Source organism: Lemur catta, chromosome 20 (assembly GCF_020740605.2).
Source record: "Lemur catta isolate mLemCat1 chromosome 20, mLemCat1.pri, whole genome shotgun sequence".
In the NCBI taxonomy this organism is placed as follows: domain Eukaryota; kingdom Metazoa; phylum Chordata; class Mammalia; order Primates; family Lemuridae; genus Lemur; species Lemur catta.
In genome coordinates, this window is record NC_059147.1 from 15,322,527 (window position 1) to 15,340,796 (window position 18,270).

At 38.0% G+C, this 18,270-nt stretch overlaps 1 protein-coding gene across 2 annotated transcripts in view; it reads right to left on the reverse strand.

The window, feature by feature from the left end:
• Positions 1 to 18,270, reverse strand: part of WWOX (WW domain containing oxidoreductase) — a 903,487-nt gene that overhangs the window by 263,871 nt on the left and 621,346 nt on the right. The gene's annotated exons all lie outside the window — the stretch shown is intronic.

The window sequence follows — 18,270 nt, forward strand, 5'->3', positions numbered from 1 at the left end:
ACTCAGGTTTGTAGGTGATGCCTGTGAGAATTCATGTCATCCTTTCTCCATACCGGGCAGCAAAAGAATTAGATTGCACACCTGTGTTTAGAACACTGACTACCAGCTAGTTATGAAGAGGAAGAGGAGGAGGAGGAGTGGAAGAAAAAATAGAATGGGGGGGGAGAAAAAAGAAGAAAGAATTCAAACCAAAATTAAATTCAAAATAGTTCCCTAAAGATATTCTATGATGTGTTAGATATTCTAAAGCTTTCATGAATAGTCTTGCCTTTGTAAACACATACCCTCTGATCTTTCACCCTCCCACAAACCTTTGGATTCTTGCCAGCCTCTTTCCTTCAAAGTCCATCTCTGCAGCCCTTTGTCTCCTTCATGAGCTCTGCACTTTGCACTTAGGAAGGTGAGCTTTGAATCCCATGCTTGAAGGAGAAAGGTAGCTGCGAGAGAGAACGGGAACCTCTTTCTAGACGTGAGCAAACGCTGATGGACAAGTTGGGTCAGAAAAGAGAGGAGTGGTCCGTTTTGTAGAACATGTTCTTCAAACTAGGAATGTTTATGAAAACAATGGTACCCTTCTAGAGAGATTAATTAGTGGTATTCCTGGGAAGGGACTGCTAAAGAAAACACAGAGTGAATCTGTATGCTACCAGTCTCCCGCAATAGAGACTGTTGGTTTTTTTTTTTTTAAATGTTCCTGATTAAAAATATAATTTTACTTAATATCCCTCAAAGAAGAGAGGCTATTATGTTATTAATAGCATGATCACTATGACTATTATTGAAAGCGATACTAATAGAATTGTTTTTATGATTCCATTTATTCAACATGAAAAATGGCATTTGCCAAACATATGATCTGATGAGTAATAGATTTAGAAAGCAACCAAAGAGGAAAGTAAACCGGAGGAAAAAAATAATCTATCTGCTTTTTTGCAGAAGATTTTGTAGTTTGTGTACTGATAAGAAAGAACTGGAAGGCTACAAACTATCCTTCCCTTGTCATCCAAACTGGAACCTCTATTTGGAAAATGCCTATAGGATGAGGAAGGATCTTTATTTTCACATATCACTTTCCTAAGAAAATGTCTCATTTTTAAGGGGGGAAAAATACAAATTACTTGAGTGCCCAGCAGAGGACGTGGATAATTTTTAATGATATGAATGTGCATTCTTGAGTGACAGTTCATTTGGGTTTAAGGCACAGATTTGGGTATGTTCAGGATGTGGACAAACCAAGCTGGAAACTTTCCACTCCAGTGTCTGAGCTGACACAAAACAGGAGAAGACGAGACTTTAACCTAATCGTAAACAAATGTACAGGTCTGCGTGAAGGTTTATACCCTACACTGGCAAAATGATGAAGGGTTTGTTACTGACTCCTTCTTCATTTAAAAAAAAATAGTAATAAAAGAATAAAATGGAAAAGGAGCAGCAAAGCTCTCTACAGGGAAAAAAAAAAAAAAGTAGGGGGAAGGGCTTATACATTGCACATCTCCGTTTTGGTAACCAAAGAGGGAATATAAGCTTAAAGTCCTGAATTTAACAAACCTAATTATCAAGGCTTAATTAGTACCAAGGGTACAGCTTCATGGAACACCTGCAGACTTAATTTATGTCCTGACAGAGAGGAACAAGTGTTAATGGGCTGTATTTATGTTAATACCTGAACCTTAGGAGCCAGTGGAACAAAACAGACCATGCGCTAGTTTTCCAAGCTACAAAACAAATATAAAAGATTTTCATCTTAATGGTGGTTTGTACATTCATTCTTTAGGGATCACACAGATTCTACTTAAACTTTTAAAACTAGAAAAGTGGAATATGAAAATGTAGAGCCATTTGGGGTTATCATGACAGCGGCTGATACGGCTAATATTCTCAGTGTTCAGGATCAGTGTTTTTCATGATGCTGGAAATATAAACCCTGTTGTTTCCATATATGCCATCGTATTAAAATAATAGCTAACATTTATGGAGAGCTCACTGTGTGTCAGTCACCGTGGTAAGGTCTTTGTATACATTTTCCAGTTTACAGATGAGAAACTGGCACACAAAGGACATAAACTACTTGCCCCAGGCCAGATTTCCAAGTAGCCCAAAGATCTGGAGTCAGGTTTCCAGCACAAACCCTTTTAACCAATGAGCTAAACTTCCTCTAATATGCAGATAATAATAATGAGAATATAAAACATATATGCAAATACCTATTTATAATAGAACTCTCAGCAAACTAGAAATGAATACAACTCATCAATCTGATAAAGAATACGTACAGAAAATCTACAATGAGCATCATATGTAGTGGAGAAATACTGAATAAAGCAACTATGCCTGCTCTCAACACTTCTAGTCAACATTGTCCCTAAGGCTCTAGCCAATGCATGAAAACAAGAAAAAGAAACAAAAGCTATAAAAATTAGAGCAGAAGAAGTAAAACTATCTTTATTCATACATGTAGAAAGTCCTATAGAAACTTAAAAAAAAAAGAACAAACTAATAAATAAAATCTAAGGTCATGAGATACAAGAGCAATTTGCTAGAGTCAATTGTATGTCTACATACTTCCAACAGACAGTTGAAAAAAAGGAATTTAAAACACCATTTATAATAGCATAAAAAATAAAATATATAAGAATAAATTTAACAACAAAAGTATAAGACCTCCATATTCAAAGCCATAAAACATCACTGAGGTCTTTATAAATTAAAGAAGACCTAAAGAAATGGAGAGATACATGCTCATGGATGGTTAATACTCAATATTGATAGGATTTCAATCCTCCTCAAATTCATCAATGGATTCAATGTCATACCATATAAAATCCCAGCAGGCTTTTTAAAAGAAATTCAGAAGCTGAGCCTAAAGTTTAGATGGAAAAGCAAAGTACCTAGAATAGGCAAAGCAATCTTGAAATAAAGAACAATGTTGGAGTCCTTCGATTACCTAGCTTCCAAACTTACCGTAAAGGCACAGCAATCAATGCAGTAGTTACAGGTATAAGAAAGAAAAAAAGAACAATTAGATCAATCAGAGAGCCTAAAAATAGACCCATACATATATGGTCAATTGATCTTCAACAAAGGTGCCAAGCAAATTCAATAAGGAGAGGATTAGTCTTAGAACACATGGTGCAGGACAACTAGAAAGCCACGCAGGCAGAAAAATGAACCTCTACCCTTACCTCACACCATATACAAACACTAATTTGAGATGGAACATAGATCTAAATGCAAAGATTATAGCTATGGAACTTCTAGAAGAAAACATAGGAAAATATTTTTGTGACCTTGGGATCAGCAAAGAATTCTCAGAACAAAAAAAAAAAGCACTACCCATAAGAGAGAGAAAAAAAAGATGAATTGGACATTATCAAGATTTAAAAAAAATCTGCTTTTCAAAGATATCATTAAGGAATAACTAGATAAGACTTAGATTAGGACAAAATTTACAGGTACGTATGAAAAAAAGACTTATATCCAAAATATATACAGAACTCCTATGACTCAATATTAAAAACAAAAAAAAACCAAAAAAAACCATTTTTTTTTAAATGGCCAAATATGTGAAGAAGAACTTGACAGAAAGAAAATCTATGAATGGCCAATGAGTTCATAAAAAGATGCATTAGTCATCAGGAAAATGCAAAATAAATAACAAGAGATAGCATTTCACACCCACTGAAATGGCTATAATTAAAAAGACTGAAAATACCAAGTATTGGTGAGGATGTAAAGCAACGTGAACTCTCACACGCTCCTAGGGGGAGGTTAAAATGGCATTACCACTTCACAGAACTGTTTGGCAGCATCCTAAGAAGTTAAATATGCATACTCTTAGACCCAACAATGCCACACCTAAGTATTTATCAAAAAGAAATAAAAATAGAAGTACACCAAAAGATTTCTGCAAGAATGTTCATGGTGGCTTGATTCATCATAGCCAAAAAATATAATCAACCCAATGCTCATCAATAGGTGAATGGATAAACAAATTGTGTATTAATAATATTTTTACAATAGGATACTATTCAGCATTGAAAACGAGAGAAACCCTGATACACACATCAACGTGGATGAATCTTAAAAACATGTTGATTGTTAAACAAAAGATGCCACACACAAAAGAGTGGTACGATTTCCATGAATGCAGTTCAAGAATGGGTGAAACTGAGTGATGGTGAAAGAAATAAGAACAATGTTTGCCTCTGGAAGTAGAAGGATTCATTGGAAAGGAGAATGAGGAACTTAGGTGACGGAAATGTTCTAGATCTTAACTGAGGTGGTTGGTGACACGAGTGCGTACATGTGTAAGTTTGCTGTCTCCTTAAAATATGTTAATTTGATGGTATGTAAATTATACCTCAATAATATATGTGTGTGTGTGTATAAATTCTCTGTCTCTCACATAAATACACACACACACATTTGTGAAGAGAGTTATTTCACAGGTATAATTTTATATTAGCAAAACTGATCTTATTTTAGAGTTATCCAATCTCCAAAAATGCTTGAACGTTTTATTTTCAGATGACTTATGAAATTGTTTATTAATTACTGCCTGAGTACATCATGCTTCGTGGTAAGAGAATGGGCTTAGGTGTCAAACATCCCGGGTCATTATCATGGTTTTGCTTCTCATTAGCTATGTGACCTTGTGCAAGTTAATTATCAGCCTCAGCAGTTTTTTGACCTGAAGAGTCGGGGAAGTAAGGCTTGTGAGATTGTGGTGTAGCTTCTACGCGACAAGGGATGGAGAGCACGCAATTAAGGCCCCAGGTCTTGTTATTACCATCCACAGCCCCAGCCCATTTTGGGTAGCTTTGTAAACACAGTGTGGCTTTTGGAAGCCAGTCACTCTATAAACCTTTTTCCAAACATGTTACTGATAAGGACTAAGTGGATCTATGAAAACAATTGAAATCTATTTGGAGCCTTTTGTTTTTAATGATTAAGTGCATTCTGGAAATAATTATTTTTAAAACATAATTTAACACACTTTTTTTTTCTCCAGTAGTAATTCTGTTTCCTTCTCTTATAAAACCCAATGTTTCTATCTTTTTTATAAAGAACAGTTGCCTGTGTGTTCCCAGAGCCCTTTCAGAAATATCTTTGGTGATTACTCATCCGTGAAAAAGAAATTTATACAAAGTTTGAGAATAGTTCTTTTCTCAGAGGAAGAGTTGAATCAAGTATCTACTTCATGGGATGTTAAGTTAGTGTCAGGACCAAATTCATGAGATTACTGTTTCCCTAAAGAGAATGCAGGAGTAATGGGAAAGAAAGATTGAGCTTTTCTGAGCTGTATCAACTTCCGAGTGTAAGAGGACTCAACTTTATATAACCAGGTAGTATCAGTCCATTGACATCATTCTTAAGACAACTTATTTTTGTTAGAATCAATGAACTTATCATAACTGTCCTACATTTAAGTCTTATGTTCTTCAATCTATCTGATCAACGTACCTTTTAAAGATCAGTGGGCAACATAATAGTAGTACTAGTAAAACATACTAACAATTATTTCTTGTTTGGGGTTTGCATTGCCAAATTGGTCAGGGTTTCAGTGGAATAGTTTCCAAACACCTCTATTAAATTCTAAAGGTGAATAGACCTTTGCCTGCGTACAGTGCAAATTTGACAACAAATACAGGGTTGACAGATGGCGGACTAGAAAAATACAAGAAACCACAAGACGAAAGCTAGGCCACTGTTACCACCACCGTGTGGCAGAACAGACAGTGGATAACACAAGGCTCTGTCTCATCTGAGACAATAACACACAAATCCTCTTCGGCAAATGACTGCGTTTCTGGGGTACCAGGAATCAGAAAGGAACATGTTGCATGAATCAAAACTTGGGTCCTTTTCTAAATAATACTTAATTGAGAAAAGAACGGAAACCCACAGAAAAATAAGGCATATCCACTGATGAACAGGCGGATTTTATTTCTCTTAATTGGGTAAGCACAGCTTTTCAAAAGTTATTTCGAGCCTATGATGCTATCAACTTTGAACCGTGGTTTGAAAAAGCGGATATTACACTTTAGCACATGTCTAATAACTACCCTCACCATGGAAACATTTAAGACAAACCATTGAATTTATTTTCCTAATCATACTACCGAGATAAGACATACACAGAGTTCTCGTAAACAGGCACCGGGTGGCATGATGGGAATCTCTGGCTTTCGCACACCTCGTTGCTGAGGTGCCGGGGTGGATCCGCAGGAACAAAAATAATCAGAATTGGTCCAGTCATCAGATAATTTCTGATTGAAAATTCTGAGAAGTGAGTTACGCGCTGTACTCGGTTAGTCACTGTTTTTCTCATAATAGCTGCATTGTGGAAAACTGAAGCCTGACTTGGAGTCTTAAGGTCAACCTCGTGGGCTTGTGAACATCTTTCAAGGTGTGGTTTGAGTCCTGTCTTCTTTCTCAGTCTTGTTTAGCATGGCCTTCCACGTTATTCTTCCCACAGCCTCACTCTGCCTCGAGACACACACTAGTAGGCTGGGCAGGTGTGAGTACCACACTACTCCCTGGACACATTAATCAATTTGTTTCATAAAAGAAAAAAGAAGACAATCACTTTGAATTAAAAATTAGAATCATGCTGAATTGCAGCTGGGGCAATGCCTTAGGTAGAGCAGAAAGCTAATCTCAAAATCCATGTGATTCCAACTCATAGAAATGTTGACTAAAATAAGAATTTAGACAAAAAATAGTCTAGGACTTTATTACCAACATGCTCAAGCACCACTGAAAATCAATAACTTTGAAGTTCAATTGTACATTTGAGTGGTATCCTTTGCTCAGTTGGAATGATCAAGGGAATGAGGCTTGAATCCGAAGTATTCCCATTAACACAACACAATGATTAGGGGTGTGTGTGTGTGTGTGTGTGTGTGTGTGTGTGTGTTGTATAACTTTTACCATTAAAAGGTAAAGGCTAACTGTGAAAATAAAAATGAACACTAAAAATTGCCACAGTAAAAGGAATTATTCTATGGTATTCAGGTGTACTTGGTACTCAAGTACATCTCAAACAAGACATCTGCTCAGCCGGTGACAAATTTGTCCAGGAAAATATTGTACATCAACTTGAAAGATATGTCTAGAAAATCTTTTGTTCTAGCTTGCTGGAAAACAGAAGACACTCTTTGAGTTTAGTTTCCTCTTACCTGTTTGAACCACAAGGGTGAAGGGGGAAGGTGAGGAGGGCAGAGAAAGGCACACTGAAGAAGAATATAGGACAGGCATTTTCTGGAACAAGGGGGAAGCTCGTAAGTTCCACTGCTAGAAAGGCCCCTGGAGAAGAGCAGGGATCCCCAGACCAAAGAATCTCCCAGGAAAGGAAGAAAACAGAACAGTATACAAAATATTGGCTGCAAGCAAAAATCAAAATGGCGGCCACGTGGGAGGGAGTGGACGGGCAGCGTCTGAGAGAGGAGTGGGTGGAGGAGGAAGCGTCTCTGACAGTGACCCTGCCCTTCTCTATTTCTGGCATCTGGTTTAGCCTGGAGATGGTTTCCTAAGTAGCAACAGAAAATAAAAGGGAAGAGAAGTCAACCCAGACTACATAAAAATAAAGAAAATATAGTGAATGTGGGGAGCCGGGTATGACAGCCTCACAAATTCAAACTAGACATACGAGGGGACAGAAAGGGGATTAGCATTTCCCAAGTCCTGCCTCTGCTCAATGTGGCACCCTCTGGGAGCTTGCCAGATGCAAAAGAAGGTGGTCACCCCTCATTTCAGGCATAGGATGGGCCTCTTTCTTTTATTGCCAGTTACAGTCCTAGAGCAGGTCATTCCGTGTCACAGCTGTGCGTCTGTGTGTGAGGTGCCCTGTCAGCCTGGAGAGCCTTTCTTGTGTGTCTGCATGACTGCTGCTTACTCACCAAGGCGGAGATGGGCACTCCTGATTCCAGGTCTCCACTGACCTCAGGTCTGCTTTGAGGGTCCCTGCTCTGGCTACCAGAGACGCTGAGCTTCCTCCTACCACTCTCGAAGGCAAGGGTCAAGAGCATGGCTGTTAAGCTGCCTGTGAGTGCTTGAGGACTGAGAGGATATCTCACCCCACTCTCTAACCAAGCCTAAGACGTGGCTTAGAAGTCACCAACGAAGGAAGCAACATGCTCTAACAGCAGACTACCCTCATTTAAGTGGAAACTACCTCTGCAGCTCTCAGTCTAATTGCAGATTGGTCCAAATCTCGGCTGATGAAAGTCTAAAACAGAGGGGAGGGAGTGGTGGGATGCTACCAGCAGGACACTGGTTTACCCAATACCACAATCATCTTCCCAGAGTTACCTATCCAGAAGACACTGGATCCTCACCCCACCCAATGTTGGCCAGATTGTTTTGTTTTGTCTTTGGCAAGTGAACTTATGTTTCGAATATGCAGAATCGGAATATATAAAACAGGTATTAATAAGGAACTGCTTTGGATAAAATGTAGGGGAAAGACTTTAAGAATGATGATGCCACTCCAACTACAGGCTGGAACATCTCTTGCACCGACATGCAGGGATCCTCTCCTTTGTTATTAATAGATTATAAACTTTCTGAAGGCATTTTCTTAGGCGTCCTGGGCCCCAAGTTCCCGTCAGTGCATAGGCTGAGGAAGACGTTTTATCTCAGCCCTTGGTTCGGCTCTGACATCACTCCTGCCTCCTGAAGTCAGAGAGGAGCCAGGGTCACTAATGAGTGACTTCTTTCTTTCTTTCTAATCCTTGAATTTCCTGCATGATTGCCTAGATTCCACTGTCCTCATTGCTAGTAGAGAATTAGGATGGAAGAGGAAAGAATGTTACGCAAAAGACAGTGTTTAGATAGACACAGAAGATTAATTAAGCAGGAAAATAATCCATTTTATTAAAGGCATTCTTTCTATATTATTGTAGACCTGGAATATTTTTTATTACTGACTGCTTAAATATCACAAACTATGATTTCTTTCGCTGGTTAAGACCTCCTCTGACTTATACTGGCCATATCAAAGAACTGAAACATAGTCAGGAAACCCAAGCCTGATTATTTCATTTGTCAGAATTGTTGAAGAAATATAATAATTGGTTATTATTTAGAGGTTGATTTATTTTCTTTACCTTTGCATATGAAATTTCTATTGGAGCATTTCAGTGTCCTTAGAAGATTACCCAGTGGTGGATTCACAATCATTTGTCATCTTTTAAGATCTGAGAGTCTTTCTTGACCAATTTGGAAAAGAAGGATGTTACAGCAAACAGACAGCCTAGCTGCTAATGACGGGCAACAGTTCAATATTTTATGCCACCTTAAAAAAGTTTCAGTAACTGAAGGTGTTCTCACATTAATTCTTTGCATCAATTATTGACAGAGAATTTAATTTAAAGGCAACTAGTCAGTAACCTAGGGGTAGTGTTTTAAATAATTTATAATTGCTGCATGGGTGTAATCATATTGCTATTGATTACGATCCAGTCACTTCTATGGGTCCAGCAGGTCTTATGCTAATTACTTTTAGTGAGATCACCTTTTTAACTCTGTATTCCCTGGTAACAGGAACTCATTATAAAAATAATTTAATGAAGTGCAATCTTTTAGAGTCCTTGGCTAGACGGGGAAAAGGAAGAGGGAGGACATGAACTTAGGAGCAAGCCAGGAGGTGAAGGCATTATGCTGAGATTTACAGATAATAGATCCTAAATCTAAAGTTGCATATTGTTATTCAAATATCAGATTAGACTGAGATAATAGGGGTGAAAAACAGGATATGTGGAGCAGGAGAGGGCAGTAAAAGGAAAAGAAATAAAGGAAGATTTAAACAATTTTATTTTTAAACAAAACTGTCTAAAATTCACTTTATTCATCCCCCTGGGATAATTTTTTATTTCCTGTGAAACAGACTAGCAATCATTCGGAGGGATTTGGGGAAGGCCACCTGCGATTTACTGAAAATTCGGAAGAACAAGGCCTACTGTATGCTTCCACTTAGCCTCAAACAGTGTGAGCCAAAGAAGGATTCATTCCCCTCGTGGGAGGAGATTTAGCATTAGGTGGTAGAGGGATCTGCCTAAAGTCTTGATGGTAATAGCACCGAATGCATTTTACTGTGTAGTGACAAAACAGCCCCAAACCCATGATTTATTGTATACTGTTACCTTAAACAAGGCTAAGGTTGTTATTTACAGAGAAAAAAAAAAAAAAACAACAAAATGAATAAGAAAGGAGTCAGCAAATAATTGTACAGACAGTACTTAGATAAGACACGCTCAGGATGCTGGTTTGAGCAAAGAATGGATGCGGGAAGTACTGGCTGAGTGAACAGACCACATCTAGACACCATCACTCTTCTCTCTCTCTTACTTTGCTCCTCTGGCAAAAAGAAAGCAACTTCAAGGTTGCCGAGGGGGCAGGAAGTGAAGACATCAGCACCATTTCAGGGAAGCCGGGAGGCCTGCCCAGTTCAGGCAGTGGCTTGTGCAAGAGCCCCAGAAGATGCAGAGAGAAAGTCAGGGATGCCCATTAATAAAATGAGGGTTAAGAATGCTGGGGAGACAACAGGTCAAAGGAGAATATGAAAACGGGGCTTTTACTTATTTATTTTCCTTTGTTTTTATTTATTTTTAGAACTTTCACTTTAAAGCAATCGCATTTCAATAGCAAATTTGCCTCTATTAAATGTATGTACCTATGTGTACACTTGCTTCAAAACTGTGATTACCTTGATTTGCTCAGGGGAAAAAATATCAGTGTGTGTGTGTGTGTGTGTGTGTGTGTGTGTGTGTGTACCTCTCCCTAGGAGTAATTATGTAATAAATACAATGTTTTTGTGCCACTTGGTTTTAGATTTCAGAAAATTCCTAACATTTAGGAGAGAGAGAAAAAAGACAGAGATTCGTTGTCCAAAAGAAGAGGCATAAATGGTGTATATCTAATTTAATCCAAATAATTTGGGTGACTTATCAACAATGGAAGGTAATAGAAAATCCATCATATAGTATGGACTTTCTCCAGAGATCTCAAATGAAACTCTTGCTCTAAAGGTGAGGATAGCATTATCTTTAAACCTAGGGTGGCAGCTATTGCAATAAATGTGAAACAAAACAAAGCAGGGATCTATATTTGCACAAGTTAAAAGAAAAGGAAAAAAATACCTGCCGAAATTGTCACCTGCCCACACTGAGGGTTTGCTCACAAATATAATTCTCACTTAAACCAAATGAAAAGGAAACAACAAATTTCTAGCTTATTCCATTTCCTCTGGGCCTGCTTAGTACTTTCAGACTTGGCCCAGTTTTCTCCTGCGTGGAGCCACGTGGACGCAGGCCAGATCTCATGGTTATTATATCACACTAAAATATATCTGAAGCTGCAACAGTGTAGCATAAACTGCCAAGGGCAAGAATTATTACTCTGAGACACACCAATTCCACTTGGGTTTCATTTCAGACCCTTAGATGGGGGACCCGGTTTGCAGGGTTCAGGCTTCTGATCCATGGTATAAATCAGGGGTCGGCAAATGTTTTCTGTAAAGGGCCAGAAAGAAAGTATTGCAGTGTGCAAGCAACTATGTACCATACATAAACAAATGAGTGGGGCGGTATTTCAATACAATTTTACTCAAGAAAACAGACAATGGCTGTAATGTGCCAATCCCTGGTGCAAACCCCATCATCTTATTGATTAAAGCATATTCCTGAAGGGTGGGACCGAGAGTAGAATCCATAGCACAGGTGGCAACATTGACCCCAGAGATGAATTTGAAGAGGGACATCTCATAAAAGGGAAGAAGTCAGTTGGGATGGGGCAAGTGGTCAATTTCTAGGGGGCGTGGAGGACTGACCAGGGCAGGTGTCTTTGGTCTCAGGGAATTAAGAGGTGAGGCTGTCAGGGGAGGTGCCCAACTGTGGGGCTTGCAGGAAATGGAGAAGCTTGAGATCACCACAGTGAGGAAGAGAAGAGAAACTAGCCCGAGTAAACACAGAAGGATCGCTAGGCAGTCTTGAGAACGTAGTTGAAACTGTGAATTAAAAAGAAAAAAAAGAAAGAAAAAAGGAAAATCAGTATCCTTTCACAACTGCACCGACAGCGACAAAGGGCCTAGAATTAACCCTGAGCTATTTTGGGGGAACCGCTTTGGCTGTCTGGGCTGTGTCTAGAGATGGGCAGAGTGATTCCACACCCAGCCGCAGGAACATCTCGGAAGACTCTCAGTGGCAACACAAGAGTGAGTTCTGGCTCCATCATCGGGGAGTTATTTAAGCCCATCATGAGAGTGACGGCTCCCTTCGTCCTCAAAACAAACAAACAAAAGTGATCTTTCAGATCTAGAAGGGAGGAGGGTTGGGATCCTGAGAACGGCTCCCTGAGCTGTCAGCACCAGCTAATAGCACCTCCCGGGTCTTAGAATGTGAGAAACTAGGTCTCAAAACAGTGATGGGAAGACTAGCAGTGACACCTGAGAACAGCAGGGACCCAAGGGCCAAGGTGGCCGCCTCCGGGTGGATACCTCGAATTTCAGTTCTGAGAAGAGAAACAGCAAATGGAGGAAAGCTTTCTCTTCAATGTAATCGCGATAGCTGAAATGAGTTCTCAAGTCGCTTTCAGAAGAGGGGAGGGAAACACAGAGCCCCAAATTGCCCAACACCTCAGGTAGGGTTAAGCATTTTGTGCCGGCATCAGCATCTTTAAGGAGCTCACCTTTTAAAAGGAGCCAGCTTTTTGTTGTAAATGGCACTGACACTACAACAAGAAAGTTCATTTCACAAAGATGATTCATTAAGAAATAAAATATTCATGGCTGACAGCTTGAAGGATCGCCATACAGTTATATTCTAATGCACCTGTCCTCTCTGTCAAGTCCAATGTGGGATGTCATGTCGCCAAAGTTTTATTTAGAAATTGTTTGTCAGAGTGAGCTTTCTAATGTGAATGAAAAATTCATCCCCTCATTAAGAAGATTTTACATGAAATGTCTAGGATTTTCAATGAACACCAGGACATGAACCAATTACTGTTAAACACTTAAAGAGACAGAGTCCTAAGCTCACTCAGCAAAACCCTTAATTGCACAAATGTGGAGAAAATTCAACACCCCGAAAGGCAAATGGGAATTTTGATTTGGAAGTTTTCTTTTCTTTTGTCATATCTGGAAAAAAGCTTATCTTTAAAAGACTTGGGGGAATTGAAACACAGTATTATATGGATTCCGTGCACGTATCACTGCATCTGACCCTTTCGTACTGACACACACATCATACAATGGAATTGGGATTTTCAGCCACTTGTTCAACTTCCAAAGAAAAGGACAGAAGCGTTCTGGAAAGTTGTTGAGGTGTTTCCAGCCATTTCTTCTTGTTTCCTTAAATACACTCTATTGCCTTCATTTCATTCCTACCTCACTTTCATAATTTGTGTAAATATCAAACAGGTATCTTGAAAGCAAATATACCGAATGATTCCAAAATGTTGGGAGTTGGGAGAGAGGGAAAAAAGCCCTAACAGATTAAAATAGAGTTGAGCTGCATAGAAAGTCAGGAGAAATTCACAAGGGAATTGCTTGTATAATGAAATAGCATTTTACAGCTCTGACAATGGATTAAGTTGACATTGAGACTCTTTTTTGACATACGGTCTAGTTCAGCTTAATCTATGGTAGAAAATAGTTCACTCCCCAAACCTAGCACTAGACTCAGGATGTGTGTGTGTGCATGTGTGTGTGTACATATACATAGGGCCAGACTGTCACTTCCAATTTCAGAAAAGGTTGAGATTGACAATATGAAAACTGAAATTCCTCCTTCTCAACCCAGTAGACTCTATAAACTTTAAGAATTTCATATTCACTTTCATATTATAGATGCTTTAGTGAACCTGTTCAAGGAAAAAGTAGCCTTGACCTTATAGCTGTGCATTACCATCCTATAAAACTCTAATGATGCTTTCCAAAAGGGGAGGACTTTGAATAAGCTTTTACCTCACAGCTGTTGTAGGTGGGCACCAGAATTTTATTGTCTGTCTTTGTGCTTAATTATAGCTGCCTATGCAGTTTCTTATGTATATATTTTTTCCTCTATAAATGTTTTTGTTTTCATTTACATATATTTCTCTCTCTCTCTCTCTCTCTCTCTATATATATATATATATACATATATATGTTTTTCTTTATAATATCTTCCATATTTTCTGGAAAGCAATCAGATAGTATGTATCAAGGGTCTTAAAACAGTTTAGATGTGAAATGAAATTCTAGGCATCTAACTTAAAAATTATCTTCAATTCAATAAAGAATTTTGTACAGAGATGTTCAATGCTGTGTTATTTAAAATTGGAAACAACTTAAATGTCCAAAAGAAGAGGAAATATACTTCTGCTAAGCCACCATTCAAAATCACATTTAGGATTTATTTCTCATGTAATATTGAATAAATAGAGTAGGACACAGAATGTGTTAAATGTACTGAGAGTTTCTTAAGGCAAAAAGCAAATGAATTTTTTAAAAGAAAAAATATACCAAGTGTTTAAAATGGGGGTGGGTAAATGGGGGATGTTTTACTTTCTTCTTTTTCTCTCTTTTTAAAAAATTTTCCACGCTTATCCCTACATATGGATATAATTAAAAGCCAAGTTTAAATACAGTCAAACTCTACACACTGCATATTTATGTACCAGATAAGTGAGCTGTTCTTTAATATTAATATATAGACCTAAGTAAGAAGGAAAAAAAATCTGATCCTTCTATTAGGTAAATCAAATTATCAGTTAAAAACAGGTTCCCCCTTCATCTTCTGCCATTCGTGAGATATTAATGTATTGAGTTATCCCTATGGAAACTGTAAAAACTATTTACATAAATTCTCCAGTATACCAAATTGCAACTTGCTCAAATAAATCAAGACACTGAGCCTCTGGTTTCTCTGAATTTTGGTTCGCAGAACTCTATGTTGGAAATCGCATCCAATACATTTTTCACAATCTGCCCATAATTAGTTTCACTGGGAAAACTGTGAAGAACTATTTTGCTGCTTTTAAATTCATAATTTTGGTTCAAGAGCCCAGAATAAGATGTTTAGACAGAGTGAAAACTATTTTCTAACAAATCAATATTAATTTATCTGACTGTTATGGTCTCAGGAGCCAAAAAGTGTTCTTGTACTGAGCTGACAGGAAAGATTTTATCCTGACCAAATGTTATTCAAATATTTATAAGACTGGATAATTTAGTAAAGAAAATACAGATGGAAGAAGGCAAGAGTATTTTTTTTTTTTGGCACTCCTTTTGCATCTACAAATGACAAGAACTATAAAAAAATGTGGAGAGTGATTAGGAATCTCCACCCCCATGAATGAGCTCCTTGAAGAATTGACCATTTAGCATAGGCCACAAACTAACAGATTTTAAGGCATTTCAGAAGTTGTCAATGATGCTCACCATTGAACCAGGGGTGCCATTTTGGTCAAGAACAAAACACTGTGCTGTGGAAGGAACAACTTCCCAGTGACACAGCTGAGAGCCAAATGATGTGGTGGGGCCTCTGAGGGTATGAATTAAGACTGGGTAGCACCAGGTTGGAAAGAACAGAAGAATAAATGAAATGCATGGAGTATGTTTTACGTTCATTATTTTCTCAAGTTTTTTCAACAACCATGATATACGATTTTATGTGTGTCTATGAACTCTGTATTGGAGTATTATATACATACAAAAAGAAAAGCGTAAAACATACATGTGTCACTAAATGAATTTTCGCAAACTGAATATAGCCGGTACCTTGATCGAGAATCAGAACATTAGCAACATATGAGAGCCCACTTCATGCTCCATCCACTCTATCCTGGCTTCTAATATATGGACAGTTTGCCTTTTATTGAACTCACTGTAACCATATAGGATGCACTCTTCTGTATCTGCCTTCTTTCTCTCAATACCACATTTGTGAGATCAATCTATATTGTTTGGGTTTAGTTGTAGATTATTCATTCTCATTCGTTGAGTAGTGTCATCATGTGTGAATGTATACAATTTATTTATCCATTCTACCTCTGATAGACATTTGGGGGGTTTATAGTTTTGAGTTATCATGAATAATGCTGCCATACATATTTTTGTACTTGTCTTTTGGTAAAAATGTGTACACTTTTCAACCAGGCATATACTTAGGAGTGGAATTATTAGGTGATCAGATATGCTTACGTTTGGTTTTATGTAGATAGCATTATCAAGTCTTCCAAAATAGTTCTACCGATTTATATTATTACTATGAATAGGTGTTTTTTTTTTTCCTTTAAATAATACGTTTATTTTAGAACAATTTTAGTTTTATAGGAAAGTTGCAAAGATGGTACATAGACTTCCTGTATATCTTTCATTCTCTTTTCCCTAACCTCACCATCTCACATGATCGTGGTACATTTATTAAAATAAGAAATTAATATTGATACATTAGTATTAAATAAATAACAAATTCCATTGGGATTTCACCAGTTTTCCACTCTTGTCTTTTCCCTGCTTCAAGATCCAATTTGATACCTCTAGATTGCACTTCTGTGTTTTATCTTTGTTTTACTGATGAGAAAAAGAGATACCGAAGTGTTAAGTGGCATGCTGAAGTTCACAAGGCTTAGAGGTTAGGCTAAAATAATTACAACTGCAACAATAACTTTTATCACCATTTGCTGAGTCCTTTTGTGTGTTGCAGGCCCGATGTAGTGTATTCCAACAAGTGAATAAACTATTCCTGAACTCCTACTGTTTTCTGAGCTCTAGGGGTAATAAAATGAAAGGTGAACCACTAAGGTGATTCCTTCCTGTTCCCAAGTGTTCAGTTTAGTTGCAATTCCTTGTTTTGGGAGTAGCCACAGAAATATACCTTGTTTGGCTCCATTGTTTCTTCCTCACCCTTTAGCATTGCTGGGGCAAGTTCCTGGAGGACAGGCTATGCCCTCTTCTGACCTGTGTCACTCATACCCAGCAGCCACTCAGTAAATCTCTGCTAAATGCATGGATGCCCAAATATTAAAAAAAAAAAAAAAGTATTATGGCCTTGTAAAAACTTGATATTTAAGATGTATGGTGTCAACAGAACACTTCTCCCACCTCTACTGGGGCTTACGGTCATTTATCAGGAGACACAGGTGATGAAACAGAGGACAGGAGATCATCCTGGCTCTGTCAGATTGCTGTGCCATCTTGGGTAAGTCACTTAACTTCTCTGAATCTGTTATTTGGGAGCTATAAAACAAGGATACTAATATTGTCCTGGATCCCTAGGTATGATTGTCAAAGACTTTAAAAACTGTAACATACTATACACGTTAGGAAAGGTTGGCCTTATGACACTTACCTTTAATAATAAAAAAGAAATCACAGATAAGATGGAGAATGAAATTCACTGCCAGTTCTAATTCCAGAAGAAAATGCCTACATCCATAGAGTTACTATAGAAACCATCTGAGCAGAAGAACCATTTTAGGATAGAAAAGTCTGAAGGAAAATCACTGATCATTCTATTACTTCATGAGTGATTAATGGAGATCGAGTATATCATGTACAAATATTGTCTACGTGGACTTCATACCATGGAACTAGAACGAATGCAATGCAATACGACAAAAATACTTCACATCAAGTCACAAATAGTCTTGATCTTAAGGCTAGACAGTGACTGTCTTGAGGATATGGACTATTCCTTATTGTACTTTGAAAAGAGCCTAGCAAATAATTGGCACTCCAAAGGTGGTTGTTGAATGAATATTTAATTTTCCAATCTAAATAGGAAACTTTGATCCTCAGATATTTCTTGAAAATATATTTTGGTCAAAACCTATAGGTCAGTTTCTAGAAGTTCTGGCCTTCAAGGAAAAGCTGACTAAATAAGACTGCAAAATTTTTCAGATTTTGACTGGGAAACAGTGACAATGTAGACAAAACTTCACAAGAAGCTCTAGGGGCCTGCAGAGGAAAACTTCTAATGAGAGTGAGTGTTTGGAAAAAGGAGACAGGGTCCCGTAGCTACTTCTGAGCTGATATCATATACAAGAAGGCAGAGCATTTCTCTGAATCATGAACTGATCCCAACTTAGAAACACACTCCTGTGTTGAGAAAACACTTTGTCTTTCCACTTGATATATCAAGTTCTTTGAAATGATCATCTCCCAGCGGTAGTGTTGTCAAAAAATAGCTGTTCGCACTTACATGAACTCTCAGATGGACCACTGGCAAGAATACATCAGCAAGTTAGGCAAGTGAATTCCCTTGCCAATAATAAATAAGGAGCAAAGGG